The sequence below is a fragment of the Bubalus bubalis genome, chromosome 21 (assembly GCF_019923935.1).
Source record: "Bubalus bubalis isolate 160015118507 breed Murrah chromosome 21, NDDB_SH_1, whole genome shotgun sequence".
Classification (NCBI taxonomy): domain Eukaryota; kingdom Metazoa; phylum Chordata; class Mammalia; order Artiodactyla; family Bovidae; genus Bubalus; species Bubalus bubalis.
This window is the reverse complement of record NC_059177.1, coordinates 52,258,458-52,277,301: the sequence shown is the minus strand read 5'-3', so window position 1 is coordinate 52,277,301 and position 18,844 is coordinate 52,258,458. Positions and strand designations below refer to the sequence as shown.

At 38.9% G+C, this 18,844-nt stretch overlaps 1 long non-coding RNA gene across 16 annotated transcripts in view; it reads left to right on the top strand.

The window, feature by feature from the left end:
• The window catches only part of LOC102392359, a 60,741-nt gene that overhangs the window by 275 nt on the left and 41,622 nt on the right, over window positions 1-18,844 (top strand). For 13 of the 16 annotated variants that reach the window (XR_006547438.1, XR_006547446.1, XR_006547444.1 and 10 more), the window contains exons 2-4: window positions 2,949-3,079; window positions 11,464-11,603; window positions 12,496-12,595. This is a non-coding gene — a long non-coding RNA (uncharacterized LOC102392359). Of the gene's footprint in view, window positions 1-2,948; window positions 3,080-11,463; window positions 11,604-11,839; window positions 12,154-12,495; window positions 12,596-15,932; window positions 15,989-18,844 lie in introns of all 16 variants that reach the window. The other 3 variants (XR_006547434.1, XR_006547447.1, XR_006547445.1) reach the window with 3 other exon arrangements.

The window sequence follows — 18,844 nt, the reverse complement described above, 5'->3', positions numbered from 1 at the left end:
AGCCGAGCTCTGGGGACGCCCCTTCCTCCTTCCCGCCCCCGCCGGGTCGGCCGGGCTCAGTCCGCCCACCGCCCGACTACGTCCCGCCACCTCTACCCTCCACCCCAACCACTGGGAGCGGTGGCTCCCGTGTTCTGCGTGGTTCTTACGACCTTGGAGGAAATGTCCTTTAAGAAAAGGTTATGAATCGCTTTCCTGCCCAAATGACGTAGTAAGATTAAGTAGGATAACTTGAAAGGGCTGTGGGTTTTATTTTTGGAAGGATAAAGAGTGTATAAAGCCATTAGCTAAAGGCTAAGGGGGTGGGGAGGGTTTCATAAGGTCTGATTTTTTTGTAGTTTTATTTTTTCCACTGTAATTTTGAACCGGATTTTACTAGCAAGCAACTGGATGGAGGTATGTGTTAGGAACTGAATGTGTACTCCATCCCCTAAATTTATATGTGAAATTCTATCCCCCAAGATGTGGGGCCTTCGGAAGGTGTTTAGGACAGGATATATGGAGCCTGCATGAATGAGATTAGTGGCCTTATAAAAAGCCCTTGAGAGAAGGAAATGGCAACCCATTCCAGTATTCTTGCTTAGAGAATCCCATGGACAGAGGACCCTGGCAGGCTACAGTCCGTGGGGTCGCAAAGAGTCCGACACAACTGAGTGACTGAGCACACATAGATTTTTTTGCAATAGCCTTTCAGAGTTTCTGTCTTTTTGCCTGTTTCTTCATGAGCCCATTGCTCATGGCTTCCCTGGTGGCTCAGATGGTAAAGAATCTGCCTGCAATGAGCGAGGCCTGGGTTCAGTCCCTGGGTCTGGAAGATCCTCTGGAGAAGAGAATGGCAACCCACTCCAGTATTCTTGCCTGGAGAATCCTATGGACAGAGGAATCTGGTGGGCTGCAGTCCATGGGGTGGCAAAGAGTCAGACACGACTGAGCAATTTGCACTTCACTCAAAAGCCCATTGAGCCCTCTCCTGTTTGTTCTGAGGATATAAGGAGAAAACTCAGTCTGCAACCCAAAAGGTGGCCCTTGTCAGAACTCAGTTATACTGGCAGCTCAATCTCCAACTTTCAACCTCCAAAACTGTCTGAGAAGTGAGTTTCTGTAGTTTATAGCTAGCTACCCACTCTATGGTATTCCGTTTTAGCAACCAAAGTATATGAGAGTATAAAGCCTCTCCTAGCTCTTTTTTATATCCTATATAAAAGGATATAAAATCCTATATATCCTACACACACATATTTATATGTTAGTGTCTATTAGTGCTTTATCATCATTGTTTCTCACTTGAGGATTATTTTGGGTTTTTGTTGGCTTTTCAGCATATCCAGACCCCATCTGACTCCCTTGGTTCAAGTCTCTCATGGCCACTTCTTTACAAACTATGAATATTGCCTAATTTTTCTGGTTTTTCTCATTGTAAGATGAGAATATTAATGTGTACAGGACCTCACTGTTGTGAGGATCCAATGAGATAATGTCTGTAAAGCTTTAAACTTTCAATAAATGTCAGCACTTACCAGAATGCATTGTATACCCGCCCTGCCACTTTCTAGCTATGTGACGTGAGGCATGGTTACTTTTCATGCTTGCAGTGCCTTATCTGTAAAATAGAGGTATTATCTATTGCACAGAGTGTTGTGATTATTAAAATTGTATAAAACATGCTTGCACAATGCCTCTCCCTGAGTAAAGTTATCTTTTAGGCTTTGAAGGAATAAATTGGAGCCCTATGCCTTGGGTACCACATAGGCTATTGGGAGCCACTTCACGTTGGACAGACCGGAAAGGACTATTATAAATATAGGTGGAGGTGGCTGAAATAATGTTAAGTGTGAGGTGACAAAGACCTAAACTGAGATAAATGAGAAAAAAGCAGTCAGTTACAGGTCTCCTGTTTCCTAAGTAACAAAATAGATAGCTCTCTTACAGGAGGTACCAGTTGATATCTCTAATACTTAGTCTTAGGATAGCATTAGTCTGGTTAGAAACCAAAGCAACAAGCATGCTGACCTGTGGGGTTCAGTGGGAAATACTAAGTCCCAAACATAAATAAATGAACCAAGTTTTTACAGGCAAGATTGAATACTATTAAATGCCCTCATCTATGACTGTACTAGGAGTTCTCTGTACAACTATTTTAAATTCAAAGAGAATGCGTTCACAAAACGCATACTTAGGCCTGGCCTCTTGATCAAAGCTGTGGAATAATTTGGTCTATAACTGACCATCTCCCAGTTTCTTGTTTAAGACTGCCTACAAATAAGTTTGAAGGAAAAATGTCAAAAGTTTTAAAATGAAACATTATTATAAGAGGCATTCCATAAAATCCTTCATAATTGTTCTTGCCATTACTGCGCCTGTAGACCCAGAGCACTCCATCTCAGGGAACCCAAACAAAGCCAGTAGTGACCCTGAAACAAAGTTGACTCAGGCATTTCTTGCCTTAGGGGAGGTGGAAGGCCAAAGATCAGACATTGCCCCCAGTTACGCTCTTGGTACCTGGATGGGAAAAGAAAAATCATTTTTTAAGGTGGCTGCTACTAAGTCACTTCAGTCGTGTCCGACTCTGTGTGACCCCACAGACGGCAACCCACCAGGCTCCCCCGTCCCTGGGATTTGAAGAGAGTATCAATTGCTTGCTTGAGCACATTTTCCAGAACTACTATGTGTAAACATAATTTTTGAAGTAATGTGTTGACAAGGCGGTTCTTAGGACTGGTGCAACTCAGAAACAATAAGATCAAGACAGCCAGCTTATTCTGAGGTACCACTGGGTAGTTCCTCTTTTCAGTGTGCCAGGCCAAAGCTCTGCTGCTTCAAATGAGAACCTGGCTAAGGCTCTAAGAGAGAGAGAAAAGGTTGTTTCCCCCTCAAAGTAGCTGGAGCTGAGTGAGGAAGCTGCCCCTACCTATTTAACCTCATCTCCTACCATCCCATTCTGCCTTCAGCAAATCCTGCCCCCACCTGAGGATTCTCAGAAGACTTCCTCGAGAAATGCCAACTTGGGAAGGACATACAAGAACTAGGCCTTCAGTCCTACGGCTCCCCAGAGTTCCTGTCTTTGCCAAGAGGGGACAAGGTTGGCAGTGGCAACAAATCCAGTGTGGGCATTGTGAGCCAGGGCAATGTGGGAAACCCTGTCTCTACCCATGTGCTCCCACAGATATCTTCACATTGGCAAAATTAGGCCCATTCTTAATGGCCATAGCCCGTGGTTAATAATGGTCCGCTGGTGTATAAAAGGTTGAATTTAATATCAGAGGCAGTTTGGGAGTATACATGAATGATATACAAGACTGGGTTATATCAAGATCAAATGCTTGAAAGTTGAGACTTGCCAATACAAGGTTTATGAAGATCACAGCAGTTTGTAAGACACCTAATTACTTTCCTTGATTATTTATTACCTTGAATCTATTCCTTAGTGTTAATGATCCTATCATCAGTTTTTTTTTTTCTAGTCCAGTGTACTTTTAAATAGAGGAATTGTGTTACATATTCCAGAAATGTATTTTTCATTATTTGTAATGAAAAAACAAAACTCGCTGTTACTGTAGTTGCACATTAACCATAACATCATAACTACAAACAAGTACATCCTAACATTAAAATAGAAACATGATTTGGGTATCAATGAGCTGTTATATGGGCTTCCCTGGTGGCTCAAAGGGTAAAGAATCTGCCTGCAGTGCAGGAGACCCGAGTTCAATCCTTGGTTCGGGAAGATCCCCTGGAGAAGGGAATGGCTACCTACTCCAGTATTCTTGCCTAGAGAGTTCCATGGACAGAGGAGCCTGGCAGGCTACAGTCCATGGGGTCCCTAAGAGTCAGATAGGACTATGTGACTAACACATTCACTTTCAAGCTGTTATATAGGGTTTCCCAGGTGGTGCCAGTGGTAAAGAACCTGTGTGCCAATGCAGGAGGCGTAAGAGACTAGGGTTCAATCCCTGGGTCGGGAAGATCCCCTGGAGGAGGGCATGGCAACCCACTCCAGTGTTCTTGCCTGGAGAATCCCATGGACAGAGAGGAACCTGGCAGGCTACAGTCCATAAGGTCACAAAGAGTTGGACACAACTGAAGTGACTTAGCACACACCATTTAATAAAAACTCTGTGTGTGTGTGTGTGTGTGTGTGTATCTTTTGATTCAGCAAATTCTGTTTCTGAAATTCTACTTCATAGACTATTTATACCAAAGAATATTGTCATTAAAAAGAAAGAATTTTCACTGTACTAGATGTTCTGGAGGAGTTTTTATGAGGTTTGGGGATTTTTTGAATGGGAAAAGCAAGATTTTTAGACTTATATATAAATATACATATATACATACATATATTTATTTGATTTTGTGAGGATGATGAAAGATATGAACAAATATATGCCATTTAGTCAAGTTGTTTTGAGAGTTGAAGGAGGGAGTGAGAAAAAAAATAAGGAAAAATTACTACTACCACACCCTGATAAATATATATTGATCTATAGATGTTTGTATATATTTAGGGCGCCTTTAAGAAATTAGGAGAAAAAAGTGTGAATCTACTGGCTTAAAGGGGTGTTAACTTTAAAAAGTAAGTATTTGGAGTCTATGTCTATTAAACCAAGATATGCATGAAAGTGAAAGTGGCTCAGTTGTGTCCAGCTCTTTGCGACCCCATGAACTGTATGGCATGGAATTCTCCAGGCCAGAATACTGGAGTGGGTAGCCTTTCACTTCTCCAGGGGATCTTCCCAATCCAGCAATCGAACCCAATCTCCCACTTTGCAGGCAGATTCTTTATCAGCTGAGCCACAAGGGAAGCCCAAGATGTGCATACTAATATATTAATAAGTGCTTGTGTAAGTATATCCAAACAATGAGAAGGGTGCAGAATGATACAGATGAGTTTGTTAATATTACCAGTGTTTTATATGTGAGGTATGAGAGAAAGAAAGAAAGCAAAGATGAATCCTAAATTTTTACCTCAACACCTAGATAACTGGTGAAGACTTGAGACCAGGAGAAAGAGGTTGGAATTAATAATTATGCTTTCAATGTATTAAGGCAGGAAATGCTGATAAACATTCAGATGGAGATATCAAGTGAGCAGTTCAAAATACCCATCAGGAATTTAGAGGATTCCTCATAAGAAAATAGAAATTTTGGAGTCCTCAGTATACAAGTGATATTTAAAGCTATAGGACTGCACAAGTTTTCCTAGGGGAAAAGTACAACTAAAGAAGAAAAGCAGATAAAAGGACAGTACTCAAGATTGAGCATTTGAGACTTAGCCTTTACACGTTATAAAGAATAGTAAGCCAGCAAAGGGACACAGGTGAAATTAATAACAAACAGGAGAGTGTGGCCACATAGAGGCCATGAAAAGAAAGCTTCTAAATGAATTAACAAAAAATTAAGAAGCAATATTGCTTTTTGCTCTCAGCTACTTTGCACATTTATCCTTGTATTGGTTCTCAATTGTCAGGCCTAGTGGGAAGCCAGAAATCTGTACTTCCATCCAACAAGAACAAGGCACCACTCCCCTCTGGGGTATCATAGAAGGTGAAATGGGAAACCTGAAATTTCAGCCCCACCTGGCACTTAGGACATGACACTCTATTCCATCTGGCCTAGTGTCAGAGAGGTCATTCTAAAATAGAAGGTTTACAAAAGATCCAGAGTCTCATAATGCTCTGACAGTCCAGGATGCCATTTTAAAAAAATCATTCATCAGGAGAATTACAAACTGAATGACAAAATACAATTTTGAAAGATGCTGACACCAGAAAGAGAAAGACAAATAACATATCACTTACATGTAGTGATATGTACTAAATATGTACATATCACTTACATGTACTAAAATATGACACAAATGAACCTATCTATAAATCAGAGTCAGAGTCCCAGAAGAAGAGAAGGCTCAAAAGTATTCAAAGAAACAATGGCTGAAAACTTACAAATTTGTCAAAATAGATAAACCTACAGATTCAAGAAGCTGAACATATCCAAAACAGAATAGACCCAAAGAAATCTATACCCAGGTACATCAAATTTAAACTTCTGAAAACTAAAAAAAGAAAAAATCTTGAAAACTGAAAGAGCAATAACACCTACAGGAAATATTTTTTGGATGGCAGATTTCTCATCAGCACCATGGTGGTCAGAAGGAAGTAGCACAACATTATCCAGTTTCTGAAAGAAAACTGTTAGGCTTCCCTGGTGGTCCAGTGGCTAAGGCTTGGCACTCCCAATGCAAGGCGCCTGGCTTCGATCCCTGTTCAGGTAGCTAGATACCACATAGGCAAATAAAGGTCCTGTATGCCATAACTAAGACCTGGTGCGACCAAAATAAATAACAACAATAATAAAATAAACCTATGGGAAAAGAAAAACCCTGCCAATTCCAGATTCTACATATGGGAAGATTATCCTTTAGGAATGAAAGAAAACTTAGAAAAGCTAAGAATTTGTCACCACTGAACCTACTATAAAAATTTCTGGAAAATGTTCTTCAAATATAAAGGAAATAATGAAAGATGGAAGTTTAAGCTATAAGGAAAAAGGAAAGCACAATAGAACAAAATATTACTAAATACAATATACTTCCTGTTCTCAAGGTTTCTAAATTATGTTTGACGGTTGAAACAAAAAAATCTCTCTATATATAATATCTGATTTGGTTTGCAGTGACTATAGAAGAAATATTTAAGACAGTTATAAATAGGGGAGGGTAAAGGGACTTAAAGGGAGCTACAGTTTCTATACTTAATTTGAACTGGTAAAATATTAAAACCAGTAGACTGTGTTAAGTAATTTAAATATTTAGAGTAAATACCCCCAAAAAAATCTGTGCAAGAGATACACTCAAAACATTATAGAACACTTCCCTGGCGGTCCAGTGGTTAAGGGTCTGCCTGCCAGTGCAGCAAACATGGGTTCAACTGCTGGTCCGGAAGATTCCACATGCATAGAGCGCTTAGCCCATTCGCCACAACTACTGAGCATGCGCTGTAGAACCCGCGGGCCACAGCAATATACTCGGATCCATATCTCACACCATAAACAAAAATTAACTCTAGAGGAGTCATAGGCCTAAATGTCAATCCTCACATTATAAAACTTCGAAAAACAGGAGAAACCTTTTGTGACCTTGACTTAGGCAATAAAAGCTCAGTCCATAAAACAACAAATTGATAAAATGGACTTTACCAAAGTTAAAAATTTCTGCTGCTTAAAAGACAATGTTAGGAAAATGAAAACACAAAGCACAAGCTAGGAGAAAAATCTTTGCAACGCATATATCTAATAAAGAACTTGAATCCAGAATATGCAAAGAATTGTCAAAAATCACCAATAAGAAAACAGCACAATTTTTTAAATGAGTAAGAGTTCTGAACAGGCACTTCATCAAAGAAGATATCCAGATGGCAAAGAAGAACATGGAAAGTGCTCAACATCATTAGACATTGAAAGTGAGAGTTGCTCAGTTGTGTCCAACTCTTTGCGACCCCATGAACTATATAGTCCATGGAATTCTCCAGGCCAGAATACTGGAGTGGGTAGTCTTTCCTTTCTCCAGGGGATCTTCCCAACCCAGAGATCGAGCCCAGGTCTCCTGCATTGCAGGTGGATTCTTTACCAGCTGAGCCACCAGGGAAGCCCAAGAATACTGGAGTGGGTAGCCTATCCCTTCTCCAGTGGATCTTCCCAACCCAGGAATCAAGCTGCGGTCTCGCACTGTTATGTGTATTCTTTACCCAACTGAGCTATCAGGGAAGCCATTGAAGAAATGCAAATTTAAAATGGAACAAGATGTCACTACACACCTATCAGAACAGCTAAAGTCAAAAAGGTTGACTATTTCCAATATGGGCAAAGATACATTTTACTTTCTTCTTGCTGGTGGAAGGTTCAAGATGCAATAATTTGTCTTTTGTTTTGGAGGTGACATCCCAGACTACAGAACTCCTAACATTTTTTACTGATGTGGTGGCCCCCAATTCTTCATAAGATTATTCTTCCAGTCATTGTAGCACATAACGAAGACTCCTCCATGCTAGCCATTTATTGCCTATTTGGTCCATTAATATGATGTCATCAACATAGTGAACTAATGTGATATTCTTAAGAATGTCCATGTTATTTGGATTTCTCCATTTTATAGTTTGACCACAGTCAAAGAGTTAAAGTAGCTTTGGGAAAAATTGTAAATGTGCACCATTGTCCATTTCAAATGAATGTGAACTGTTTTTGAGATTAGAGATTGTCCAATGTTTACAGACTCTTTTAACCCTATTGTAATATGCACAGCATCTGTTCGTTTGGTTCATACTACTTAACCCTAGCATATGACTGAACAGAATTCAGCATAGCCAAGTACCCCATATGGTAGGGACAGTTTTTTTTTTGTCATTTTGTCCCTTACAGTCTAATTTCTGCCTCACCAGACAGCATTCACGACTCAGAGAGAAAACTCATGTAGTAATTTTCCATGCTTTTTTAAAATTGAGAAATGGTTTGTGTCTAGAGAACTGATGCTCAGATCTACTGAAAAGGCTCATTTGTATTGAGTTACACAAAAAATGCCCTTTGCTACTGTTTCATCTAACCCAAGGACCTAGGGAAGTTGAAATTAATCCCAGGCCTGGAGTAAGAAATTAGTAATCTCTTCTTCCCTCTATGAACATCCTTTGTTTTTATTTTTTGGTTTACCAGTTATGATGGCACTAGAGGACTTTTTCAAAAATGTACTCTCTGAACAGCAATTTCTTGACTCCTCTCTATCTGCCAAAACTTGTGGGTAGAAACAGGGTATACAGAGATAAAGTAATCTCTGGCTTTGGGAGGCTCTCAGAGTAACTGGGAAAACACTTCAAATAGTTCAGGGACAGTACTGTATTGAAAGTACTGTAAAGACGGAACCAGAGTGCTATGGGAAAAGGAAGTAACTCTTTATGCCTAGAGGAGTTTAGAAAGGACGTGATACATACGCTGAGCATTGATTAATAATCATCTGACAGAAAAGAGGGCAGATGAGGGCAATCTAGGCAGTGAACGTTAGCCCCATTAATGAGTTTCTTAGTAACTTTGGATCATACTTAAAGCCAAGTATGGATCATACTTGAAGAAGGGTTTTCTTTGCCATAAAGAACCAAAGCAGTGGTTAGACAGCTTTATATGCTAGGTTATGGGAATCTGAGGGCTTCCCTGATGGTAAAGAAGTCTCCTGCAATGCAGGAGGCCTGGGTTCAATCCCTGGGTTGGGAAGATCTGGAGAGGGGAACAGCTACCCTAGTATTCTGGCCTGGAGAATTCCATGGACTGTATAGTCCACGGGGTCACTAAGAGTCAGACACAACTGAGCGACTTTCACTTTGATGAGAATCTGAACGTCTTTACATGGACTTTCAACAATGGAGCAGCAGCTAGCTAAGGTGAAAGACTACCTGCAATCATTCTTAAATATTAACACATGCTCATCATGGGAGAGCGTCTGGCTCACCTGCCATGTCTGGCTTCCTAGGGTTTGTACTGTGGTGTAGTGTCACAGCATCAGGAATGAGCCTCCTATTCCCTTGGAATACATTTTCACAGCTTTAAAATTTTTTAGTCTTTTACAAATTCATGCAGAATGAGGAATCCAATGATCATTTGTACTTGGGCTCCTTGGTGGAGTGAGGGCTGCTTTTTTCCTCAAAGGATGCCTAAAGGATAGTTTGGGTCATCACGGTTGAATTTTGTCAAAGTTTTCAAAGTGTTGGAAACATGACTTATACAAATACAGAATGAATGTGTGTCAAAGATTTATTGTAATAACTTATTAATAAGGGAGCCAGTTCGTTAAAGCTGGTTATAAGAGCATGTTGAAGAATTGGGTATTCATAGAGATTTGTAAAAGAAAACTAAGAGTAAAAAAGGAATGTTAGAATTAAAATGTTAGATTTGATATAAAAGAGGAGAGCATTCAAACTGTACCCTTTGGGGTTATTTTTTCTGTTGGATAATATCAAGCATATAATTTGAGATTCTAAGCTCATAATTGATAGTAATAACAATGCTTTATTCCCTTAGGCTAGGTAATGAAATAACTCTTGGTCGAGACCACCAGCCCTCTTAGTTCCTAGTAATGCACTGAAAGTACGTGCCACCTACCTTCTTGCCTTTTTTCCAAGTAATTTTTCTTAACATTTCATGTTTCTAAAACCAGGCGTTTGAGCTGTCTTATCCCACCCAACCCGTCTGTCCCAGCATGCCTTTGTAAGCCGAACTGCCTTCTACCCCTTACTCTCTACGCATACCACTCTCTTCTACTTTAGAGCTATTGCCCACCCTGTCCCATCAGCCAAAGACCCTGAGGTTCATTGCCAGAGATCAAACAACTTATCCTTCAAGGGCAGATGCAGTTGGCACCCTCTTCTCAGAATCAGTGCTGTAATGAATCCCACTTGACACTCTTCCAAATTACTTAGTACCAGTTTATCTTGGCTAGTCTTAAAAAAAAAAAAAAATGGTTCTTGGGATTTCACTATTTTATTTGCTTGGAACATCTCTAGAGACAGCCTGATGTAAAACTAAGTCTTCAGCTATTAATGCATTTGCTCCTGTTTAATTGGATTTGATGGCTTGGGCACACCTGCACAAAAGCTTTCAAATGAAATGTGCATTTTGTTGTGTGAACCTAATTTAAAACTGGCCCTAGGGGACATTTTGTACAATTGGTGGGAAATTTGTGATATCTTGTTGAGACTTAAAGTGACTAAATTCAGCTTTGACTGAATTTTTGATGCAAAACAATAAATTAAAAAAACCTTGCAAATTGGACCACAAAAAGAAGTCTGAAAGGTCATTAATTCAGGCAGTTAGTTGATCATGGGACAAACTGCATATCCAAATGCAAAAGAATGAATTTGTTATCATACTAAGTGAAGTAAGCCAGATAAAGACAAATATCATATATATGTTTTATCTGAAAAACATGATATAAATTAACTTATTTACAAAACAGCAATAGACTCATAGACATAGCAAACAAGCCTACCAAAGGGGAGAGAGGGGTGAGGGACAAATTAGGAGTTTCAAATTAAAATATACAAACTGTTGTACTATATGTAAAATAGATAACCAACAAGGACTTACTGTATAGCACAGGGAACTATACTCAATATCTTGTAATAACCTAAAATGGAAGAGACTGTAAAAAAAATATATATATATATATATATAACTGAATCTCTTTGCAGTATATCTGAAACTAATACAATATTATAAATCAAGTATATTTCAATGAAAAATTTTTAATGCAAAAAAGAAAGTGAATTTCAACTACTGCCTCACAAAATTAGCTCAAAATGGACCAAAAACCTAAATAAAACTGTAAAACTCTTAGATGAAAACATAGGCATAAGTCTTTTTGACCACGAATTTGTCAGTGTTTTATTAAATTTGATACCAAAAGTGTTTTGTGTACTCTCCCCATCTCAGATGGCGTTCATTTCCTTCTTGTGCTGAATCTACTTGTGTCTAATCCATGGACTGTTTTCTCAACCCATCCTCTGATTTAACCTTGTTCATGGGCGAGCCCAGAGGACACTCCATTTATCAAAGCAGTCAAGAATGCACAGGTGAGAGAGGTACTAGCATCAAGAAAAAACAGTGATGACTGGTCTTTGGAGTCTGGGGCTAACAGTGGAGATGCTCTTAGACAACCAGCCTTCCTCATAGGATGCAAAAATATCAATAATAGAGGCCAAGTGATACAGCATGTAAAGTGGGCACAATTATCTTAATTACATGAAAGCTCTAGAATGGGTTAATAGAAATGGGGAATAGTCATCATCTTACTTTATCTTCCCAACAGTCCAATGAGGCAAATATTCGATCCCATTTTATAGAGAGTCTGCATGCAAGTCAAGGCTGAGAAGGACTGACACCTTTGCCAAAGATCCACAGAAAGAGGCAGACCTGGCCTCAACTCCAGGGCCACCTACCACCCAAGTCCAAGTATTAGCATCAGACCACACTGCTTATGAAAGAAGTATGAGAGATACTTCCAACCCTGCCAGTGGCTGATAGATCTCTGGGAGACAGAAACAGCATGAACTTATTCAGAGGAGGAACAGAAATAATGTGTGTTGAAACTTGATTTTATGGAATTTTCATCAGAACTGAGAGGTTAGCACTGAACTGCTTAGATCTACTGCATGAAGCTAATGAATTGAACAGCACAAAGGGTGCTGTACATCACCCAAATTCCCCTCTGGACCTACTAGGCACTTACCTCAGTAGCAGCCCGTGGGTTCTAATCACAGGACATAGAGCTTCTGAAATTCCATACCATGCTCCATGCTTGACCTCATCACCGCAGTGGTGCTCCTTTAAAATTGTGGAGGTTCATCCTCCTATCCTTGAACACTGTAAACTCACTTGCTCCCTTTACTTCCTCAGAGAATCACGGGTCAACTACTGCAAAAATTTCCTTTATCTTTACCCTGGCATCTGCTTTCTTCCCTTTAGGAAGCTCTCCTGCTCTTAGACTGAAAACCTGGCTGCTCTGTGTCTAGACTGTAGAAGTTCTGGAGATGAACAGTGCTGATGGTTTCACAACAATGTGAAGGTACTTAATGCCACTGAACTGTGCGCCTAAATACAGCACATGTCATCAGTGTGTTTTCTTCATAACCTTGGAACTGCAACTTTCGTTCCTTTAAGAGATGGAAAATGCTAGCTATATAACCCAGTTGTTAACAACTTTCCTCTTTGCCATTAAATCAGAATTACTTACTGTCAGAAGACATCTGAGTTTATTTTTTACATGAAACAAATATGTTAATACTTACTTCAAGGAACATGACAGTAACCACTAGGAAATAAATCTTATAAGATTTTTAAAATCCATCAGGTTTAGTTTAAAGTGATACAGATCTAATATAATTAAGTTGTCCATTCTATAATTATTAAAAACCAGATAATATATTAATATACTATTTCTTAGGACTTTCTTGGTGGTCCAGTAATTAAGATTCTGTGCTGCCAATGCAGGGGACCCAGGTTTCATCCCTGGTCCGGGAATAGATCCCACACCACAACTAAGAGTTCTAAAGATGCTGCATGCCACAACGAACACCAAAGGTTCTACGTGCCCCAACCAAGAACCTGGCACAGCCAAATAAGTAAAGGGGTAAAATATTTTAAATATATAACTATATTGTTTCTTAACTAATTTCTAATACAATGTAATATATAGCTAAAATTATAAATCACTTATGAAGCAAAGAGTATGATAAATGCATGGTTTCCCTGGGTAGAATGTACATATGGATGTGATGCAAATTCTGGCGTTTAGCTTTTAAAAAAATAAAAAATCAAGTATGAAAATAGTAAATAACTCGATTATTTTCATTACAAGAGATCTTTTCCTATTTAATGAAGCAGAAAAGTATTTATTACTAAAAACTGATTAAACTAGCATGTAATTTCTCCCCCCCCCGGCCAAAAAACAAACAAAAAAAAACCCTCAGTTTTTAAAACAACAAAGATTTACCATAATAACAAATATTTCATGATATGATTTGATAAAAATTTTAACTACTTAGTCAAGTAATGCACAACAACTCTAAAATAAATCACTTAAAAGTTTTATCTGGGAGTTTTATCCAGTGTATCTGAAGAGACTTAGTAGTCCCATTAAAACATTCCAGGTATATTTAAAAGAATCACTGTCAATAGTTGATGCTTTTTTTCTTTCAGAAATGATCATTTAAAGACCTGCTTACATTACATAAATAAAGAAAGATATTTTTGGCATTCAGAACAGAATTTCTTATTTTTTTTTAATTGAAGTATAGTTGATTTACAATATCATGTTAATTTCAAGTGTATAACACAGTGATTCCGTTATATATACAAACACACACACACGCATATATGCACATATATTCCTTTTCAGATTCTTTTCCCTCATAGTACTGTGTGTATGTCATTCCCAATCTCCCATTTTCCTTCCTCCATCCCCTTTGGTAACCATAAGTTTTTTTCTAGGTCTGTGAGTCTATTTTGTAAATATGTTTGTTCATTTGTATCATATTTTAGTTTTCATGTATAAGTGATATCATATGATATTTGTCTTTCTCTTTCTGACTTAGTATGATAATCTCTAGGTCCATCAATGTTGCTGCAAATGGCAATATTTCATTCCTTTTTATGAGCGTTAGCTCATCCTTTTTTTTTGGTCTGCTCACAAGTGATTATCTAACAAGAGCTAGGCATTCTTGGGCAATAGGGGATAGAAGAGACAAAATTATTTAGTAAAAGTTACCAATACTCCCACTGCCTCACTCTATCATTTATCTGAATTCAGAACTTGGGGCAGAGTGCCCTGTTCTTAATTTAACTTTACTCTTAATAGAAATGAGCCCAAGAGAGAGAGAGAGACAGGAAACCCCCTCCAAGAGTAGAGAAGGGTAAGGTGTATGTCTTTTTCTTATAAAGGGACAAAGAGTTGTTGGTGATCTAGACCTAGATCTGACCAATGTTAGAAAATTTATGGGCAATGAGGACCTGGAAACATGTATCAAAGCCCTAGGAAGGCCTTCTCATGCCCCCAGGGGAATCAGATCCTGCTTTGCAAGACCATACATCTTAGTCACAGTGGAACTGGTGAAGTGATGTTGCCTCTTCACTCTGGCAAATTCAGAAGGAATTGGAGAAGTCCCTTCATCGGCCACAAAAGGGAGGGACTATGACTTTTTAATGAGTAATTAATAATACCTTTCTTCTTAATTTGTACATGGTTTTCATGAATACACTTTATTTTTATGTACTGTTGCTTTTATTATTTATGTCTAGTGCTCATACACACTGGTTTTCATGTTTATTTGACATTAAAATTATTAAGAGAGATCTTTTAATTCTTTTAATAGTTAGCCAAAATTTGATTTTCTCTTTAGAACTGTTTTGTTTGAAGATCTGTAATCACTTTGTGATTTTAAGTTCCTTTATTGAGACTACGCCCAACACTTTTTAAAGTCTCAATCTACCTAAACTATTAGACTTGGGAAATGGCTCAAGAGACGCTAATTTATCAACATAATGAAATACCATGCAGTCAACAGCAATGTTGAAGGCAAACAATATGGACTTGCACAATAGCATCTTTTTTAAAAACTGTTTTGCTTTATAGTTGATTGACAAATTAGTGTTTTATGTGTACAGCATAGTGATTCAGTTATAGTGATACATATACTCATTCTTTTTCAGATTCTTTTCCCATATAAGTTAATACAGAATGTTAAGTAGAATTCCCGGTGCTATACAGTAGGTCCTTGTTGGTTATCTATTTTATATATAGTAGTGTGTGTATATTAATCCCAAGCTTAAATAGCATCTTAAATGCAGAAACTAGAACACTGATCAGAGTGAGTCAGATTATTTCATTTCAGAGTTGAATTGGAAAAATTTAACATATTAAGTTGGGAGAAACATGAGGAATTTTTCCTTTAAATCGTTTTCTTCAATGTGGTTAAAATATGTGTTACACAATAAAAATATGCAGTGTATGTCAAGAGCAGTGATCATTGTTAATGAGTAAACTAAAATATTCCTTGAAAATTGATTAGTAAAGAAAAGGACTTTCAAAGGGCAAAGAGCTTAAGTTATAAAAGGGAGAGTTGGTTATAGAAAAAATGTATTCCGCAAAAGCCTGCAGAAAAGACCCGAAAAACCTCTCTCCTGAGGGTAAATTCAAGAAAGGCCAAGGTAAGAGGCTCCCAGAGTAATCAACAGAGCTGTAGAATGCAGGTCCAAGGACCTGTTGCTGTTGATAAGCTTTAATATTTTGACATTCCCCCCCACACACAAAGGGAGAAAACCAGATATGGCAAAGGGAAATGTAGTGTATATAAGCTCAACAACCACATATCAAATGTGTGTAAATCTCTGCCTCTGTGTTACAGCATTTGCCCCCTTCCCAAGGATTCTCCTCTTCTTACCCTCCTTCCTGGGATCCTAGGTAAGGAAGCTTGAATGGGAGAGTGGATGGTCCTTCCTTGTTAACCTATGTATACTACTTGGATTCTGCCTCTGTTCTGGCACCTCACTGGGATGTGCTGGCCAGTGAAGCTGAACTCAAGCTCCACTGCCCGGGAGATTTCCTCAAGCCACAGTTACTCTGCAGCTCAGTTGCCTTGTTGGTTCTGGTGTCATGTTGGATGTAGCACCGTGTTGGATAGAATGCCACGGTGTGGTGCAGCTGTCCTGTGATGCACCGCTGTGCTGGTGGTGACAGCATGTGAAAGGAATTCCACATTAGACCGAGTGCCTCGTTGGCAGCAATACCATGTTGGATGTAGCACCATGTTGGCGGTGGAACCAAGTAGAAGGGGGCATGTTGGTGGGCCCTCAGGGATTACTGAGTGCTGCACAGGCTTTCTAAGTGGCTGCTCCAGGGAACCCAGGACAAAATGTCTACTCTAGGATTTCTCAGTTCAGTATCAGTTCAGTCGCTCAGTGGTGTCCGACTCTGCAACCCCACGAACCGCAGCATGCCAGGCCTCCCTGTCCATCACCAACTCCTGGAGTTCACCCAAACCCATGTCCGTCGAGTCGGTGAGGCCATCCAGCCATCTCATCCTCTGTCGTCCCCTTCTCCTCCTGTTCTCAATCTTTCCCAGCACCAGGGTCTTTTCAAATGAGTCACACTTCAAAACTGTGGGTCCTTAATACGTATATTGTCCTTGGAAATTCAACGCTGAGAGAAGTGTAGAACTAGAGCCCCCATCTCTGACATCCTCCTCTCTTCCAAAAAAATCATAAGTAAAAATCACCCATCATTCCACCCTACATAGATAGCTACTGATCACATTTGCATAATAATTATTTGTGTATATATTTGAGTGAAATGGCATACATTATACATAATGTTTTATAGTATTTTTATTTAATAGTATATCTGTCAGTCTTTATAGTGTGGGTAATTTAATTTTTATTAAATATAATTGATTTACAATGTTGTGTTAGTTTCAAGTGTACAGTAAAGTGATTCAGATATATATAGATATATATGTGTGTGTGTGTGCACATGTGCGTGCACACACAGAGTCTTGTCTTAACTCTTTGCAACATGGACTGTAGCCCACCAGGCTCCGCTGTCCATTGAATTTTCAAGGCAAGAATACTGGAATGGGTTGCTGTTTGCTGCTACAGGGGATCTTCCTGACCCAGGGATCGAACCCACAACCCATATCTCTTGCACCTCCTGTGTTGGCAGGCAGATTTTTTACCACCGCACCACCTGGGAAGCCATATATTAGTTTCTTTTTTATTATAGGTTAACGTAAGATATTGAGTATAGTCTCCTGTGCTATACAGTAGGCCCTTGTTGTTTATCTGTTTTACATAGAGTAGTGTGTATATTTTAATCTCAAACTCCAAATTTATCCCTCCCCCAGGTTTCCCCTTTGGTAACCATTAAGTTTTTTTTTCCTATATCTGTGAGTCTATTTCTGTTTTGTAAATTATCTTTATTTTTAATGGCTCTATACTCCTCCGTAGTATAAATGTACAACTCCTTTAATCGATCCCCTCTTCATTTTGGGTGCTAACAGTTGTTCACTCTCATATACAGGGGTGTTTATCCTTGCAGAGAAATCTGTTCACCACCATGATGTTTTCATTAGTAAATTTCCTAGAATTAGAATTTCTGGTTCAAGGGATAAACTGAAGTGATGCCTGCTCATGGTGAAAATTCAAACAATACAGAAGTTATATTGTTGATAGGTATATACTCTTCCAGCCTTTTTTCTCTGCATGTTCCCACACTATGTGTATGCACGCGCACACACACACACACATGCTCATAAAAGGTAAAACGGTATCCTATTATGCATACTGTTCCAAAGCTTGCTCTTTTATAAAAAGTACAGTAGATCATGAACATCCTCCTGGTGTATAAGTTTACTTCATTTTAAGTTGCAAAACATTCCAGAATATAGGTATATTTTGTCAGCCATTCTGTGTGGACAGACATTTAAGTTGCTTACAATTTTTCTCTCATAAATTTGGTGGCAGTAAATACTCTTGTTAGTAGAACTTTCACACGTGTAATTCTGTAGAATAAATTTCTAGAAGTGGATTTCTAGGTGTTAGGAATGTACTGAAGTTCGGTCTCAGTGTTGGTATTCTACCAAAATCTGATTTTTAAGTTTGGCTTTAGCCAAATATCAAAATGCTTGCCTTGTGATCACTTCTGATTTCCTTAACCTTCTCATCAGTGGTAGCCTGGATGTCAACAAAATTCCTGCTTTACTATTGACTCTGATTTGTAGAATAATGCCCTCCCCCAAAGATGTCCATTTCTAACATCTGAAGGCTGTGAATATGGTAAGTTACATGGCAAAAGGGGATCAAAGATGCAGACAGAATCAAGTTTGCTAATCAGATATTAAAATAGCTTATCCTGGATTATCTGGATGGGGACAAGAAGGAAGCTGAAAAGGAGGGTCAGAGGGAGTCAAGACTAAGGAAAAACAGTCAGACAGATGGCTTTGAAGATGGAGTAAAGGGGCCACAAGCCAAGGAATATAGGCAGCTTCTAGAAACTGGAAAAGGCAAAGAAATGGATTCTTCCCTTTTGTTACATTCATTTTAGCCCCATGTCAGACTTTAAACTATAAAATAGTAAAGTTGTATTGTTTCAAGGTATTAAGTTTGTGGTAATTTGTTACCAGGGCTTCCCTGGTGGCTCAATGATAAAGAATCCGCCTGCCAATGCAGAAGATGCAAGAGATGTGGGTTCAATCCCTGGGTCAGGAAGATCTGAAGTAGGATATGGCAACTGGTTCCAGTACTCATGCCTGGAAAACTCCAT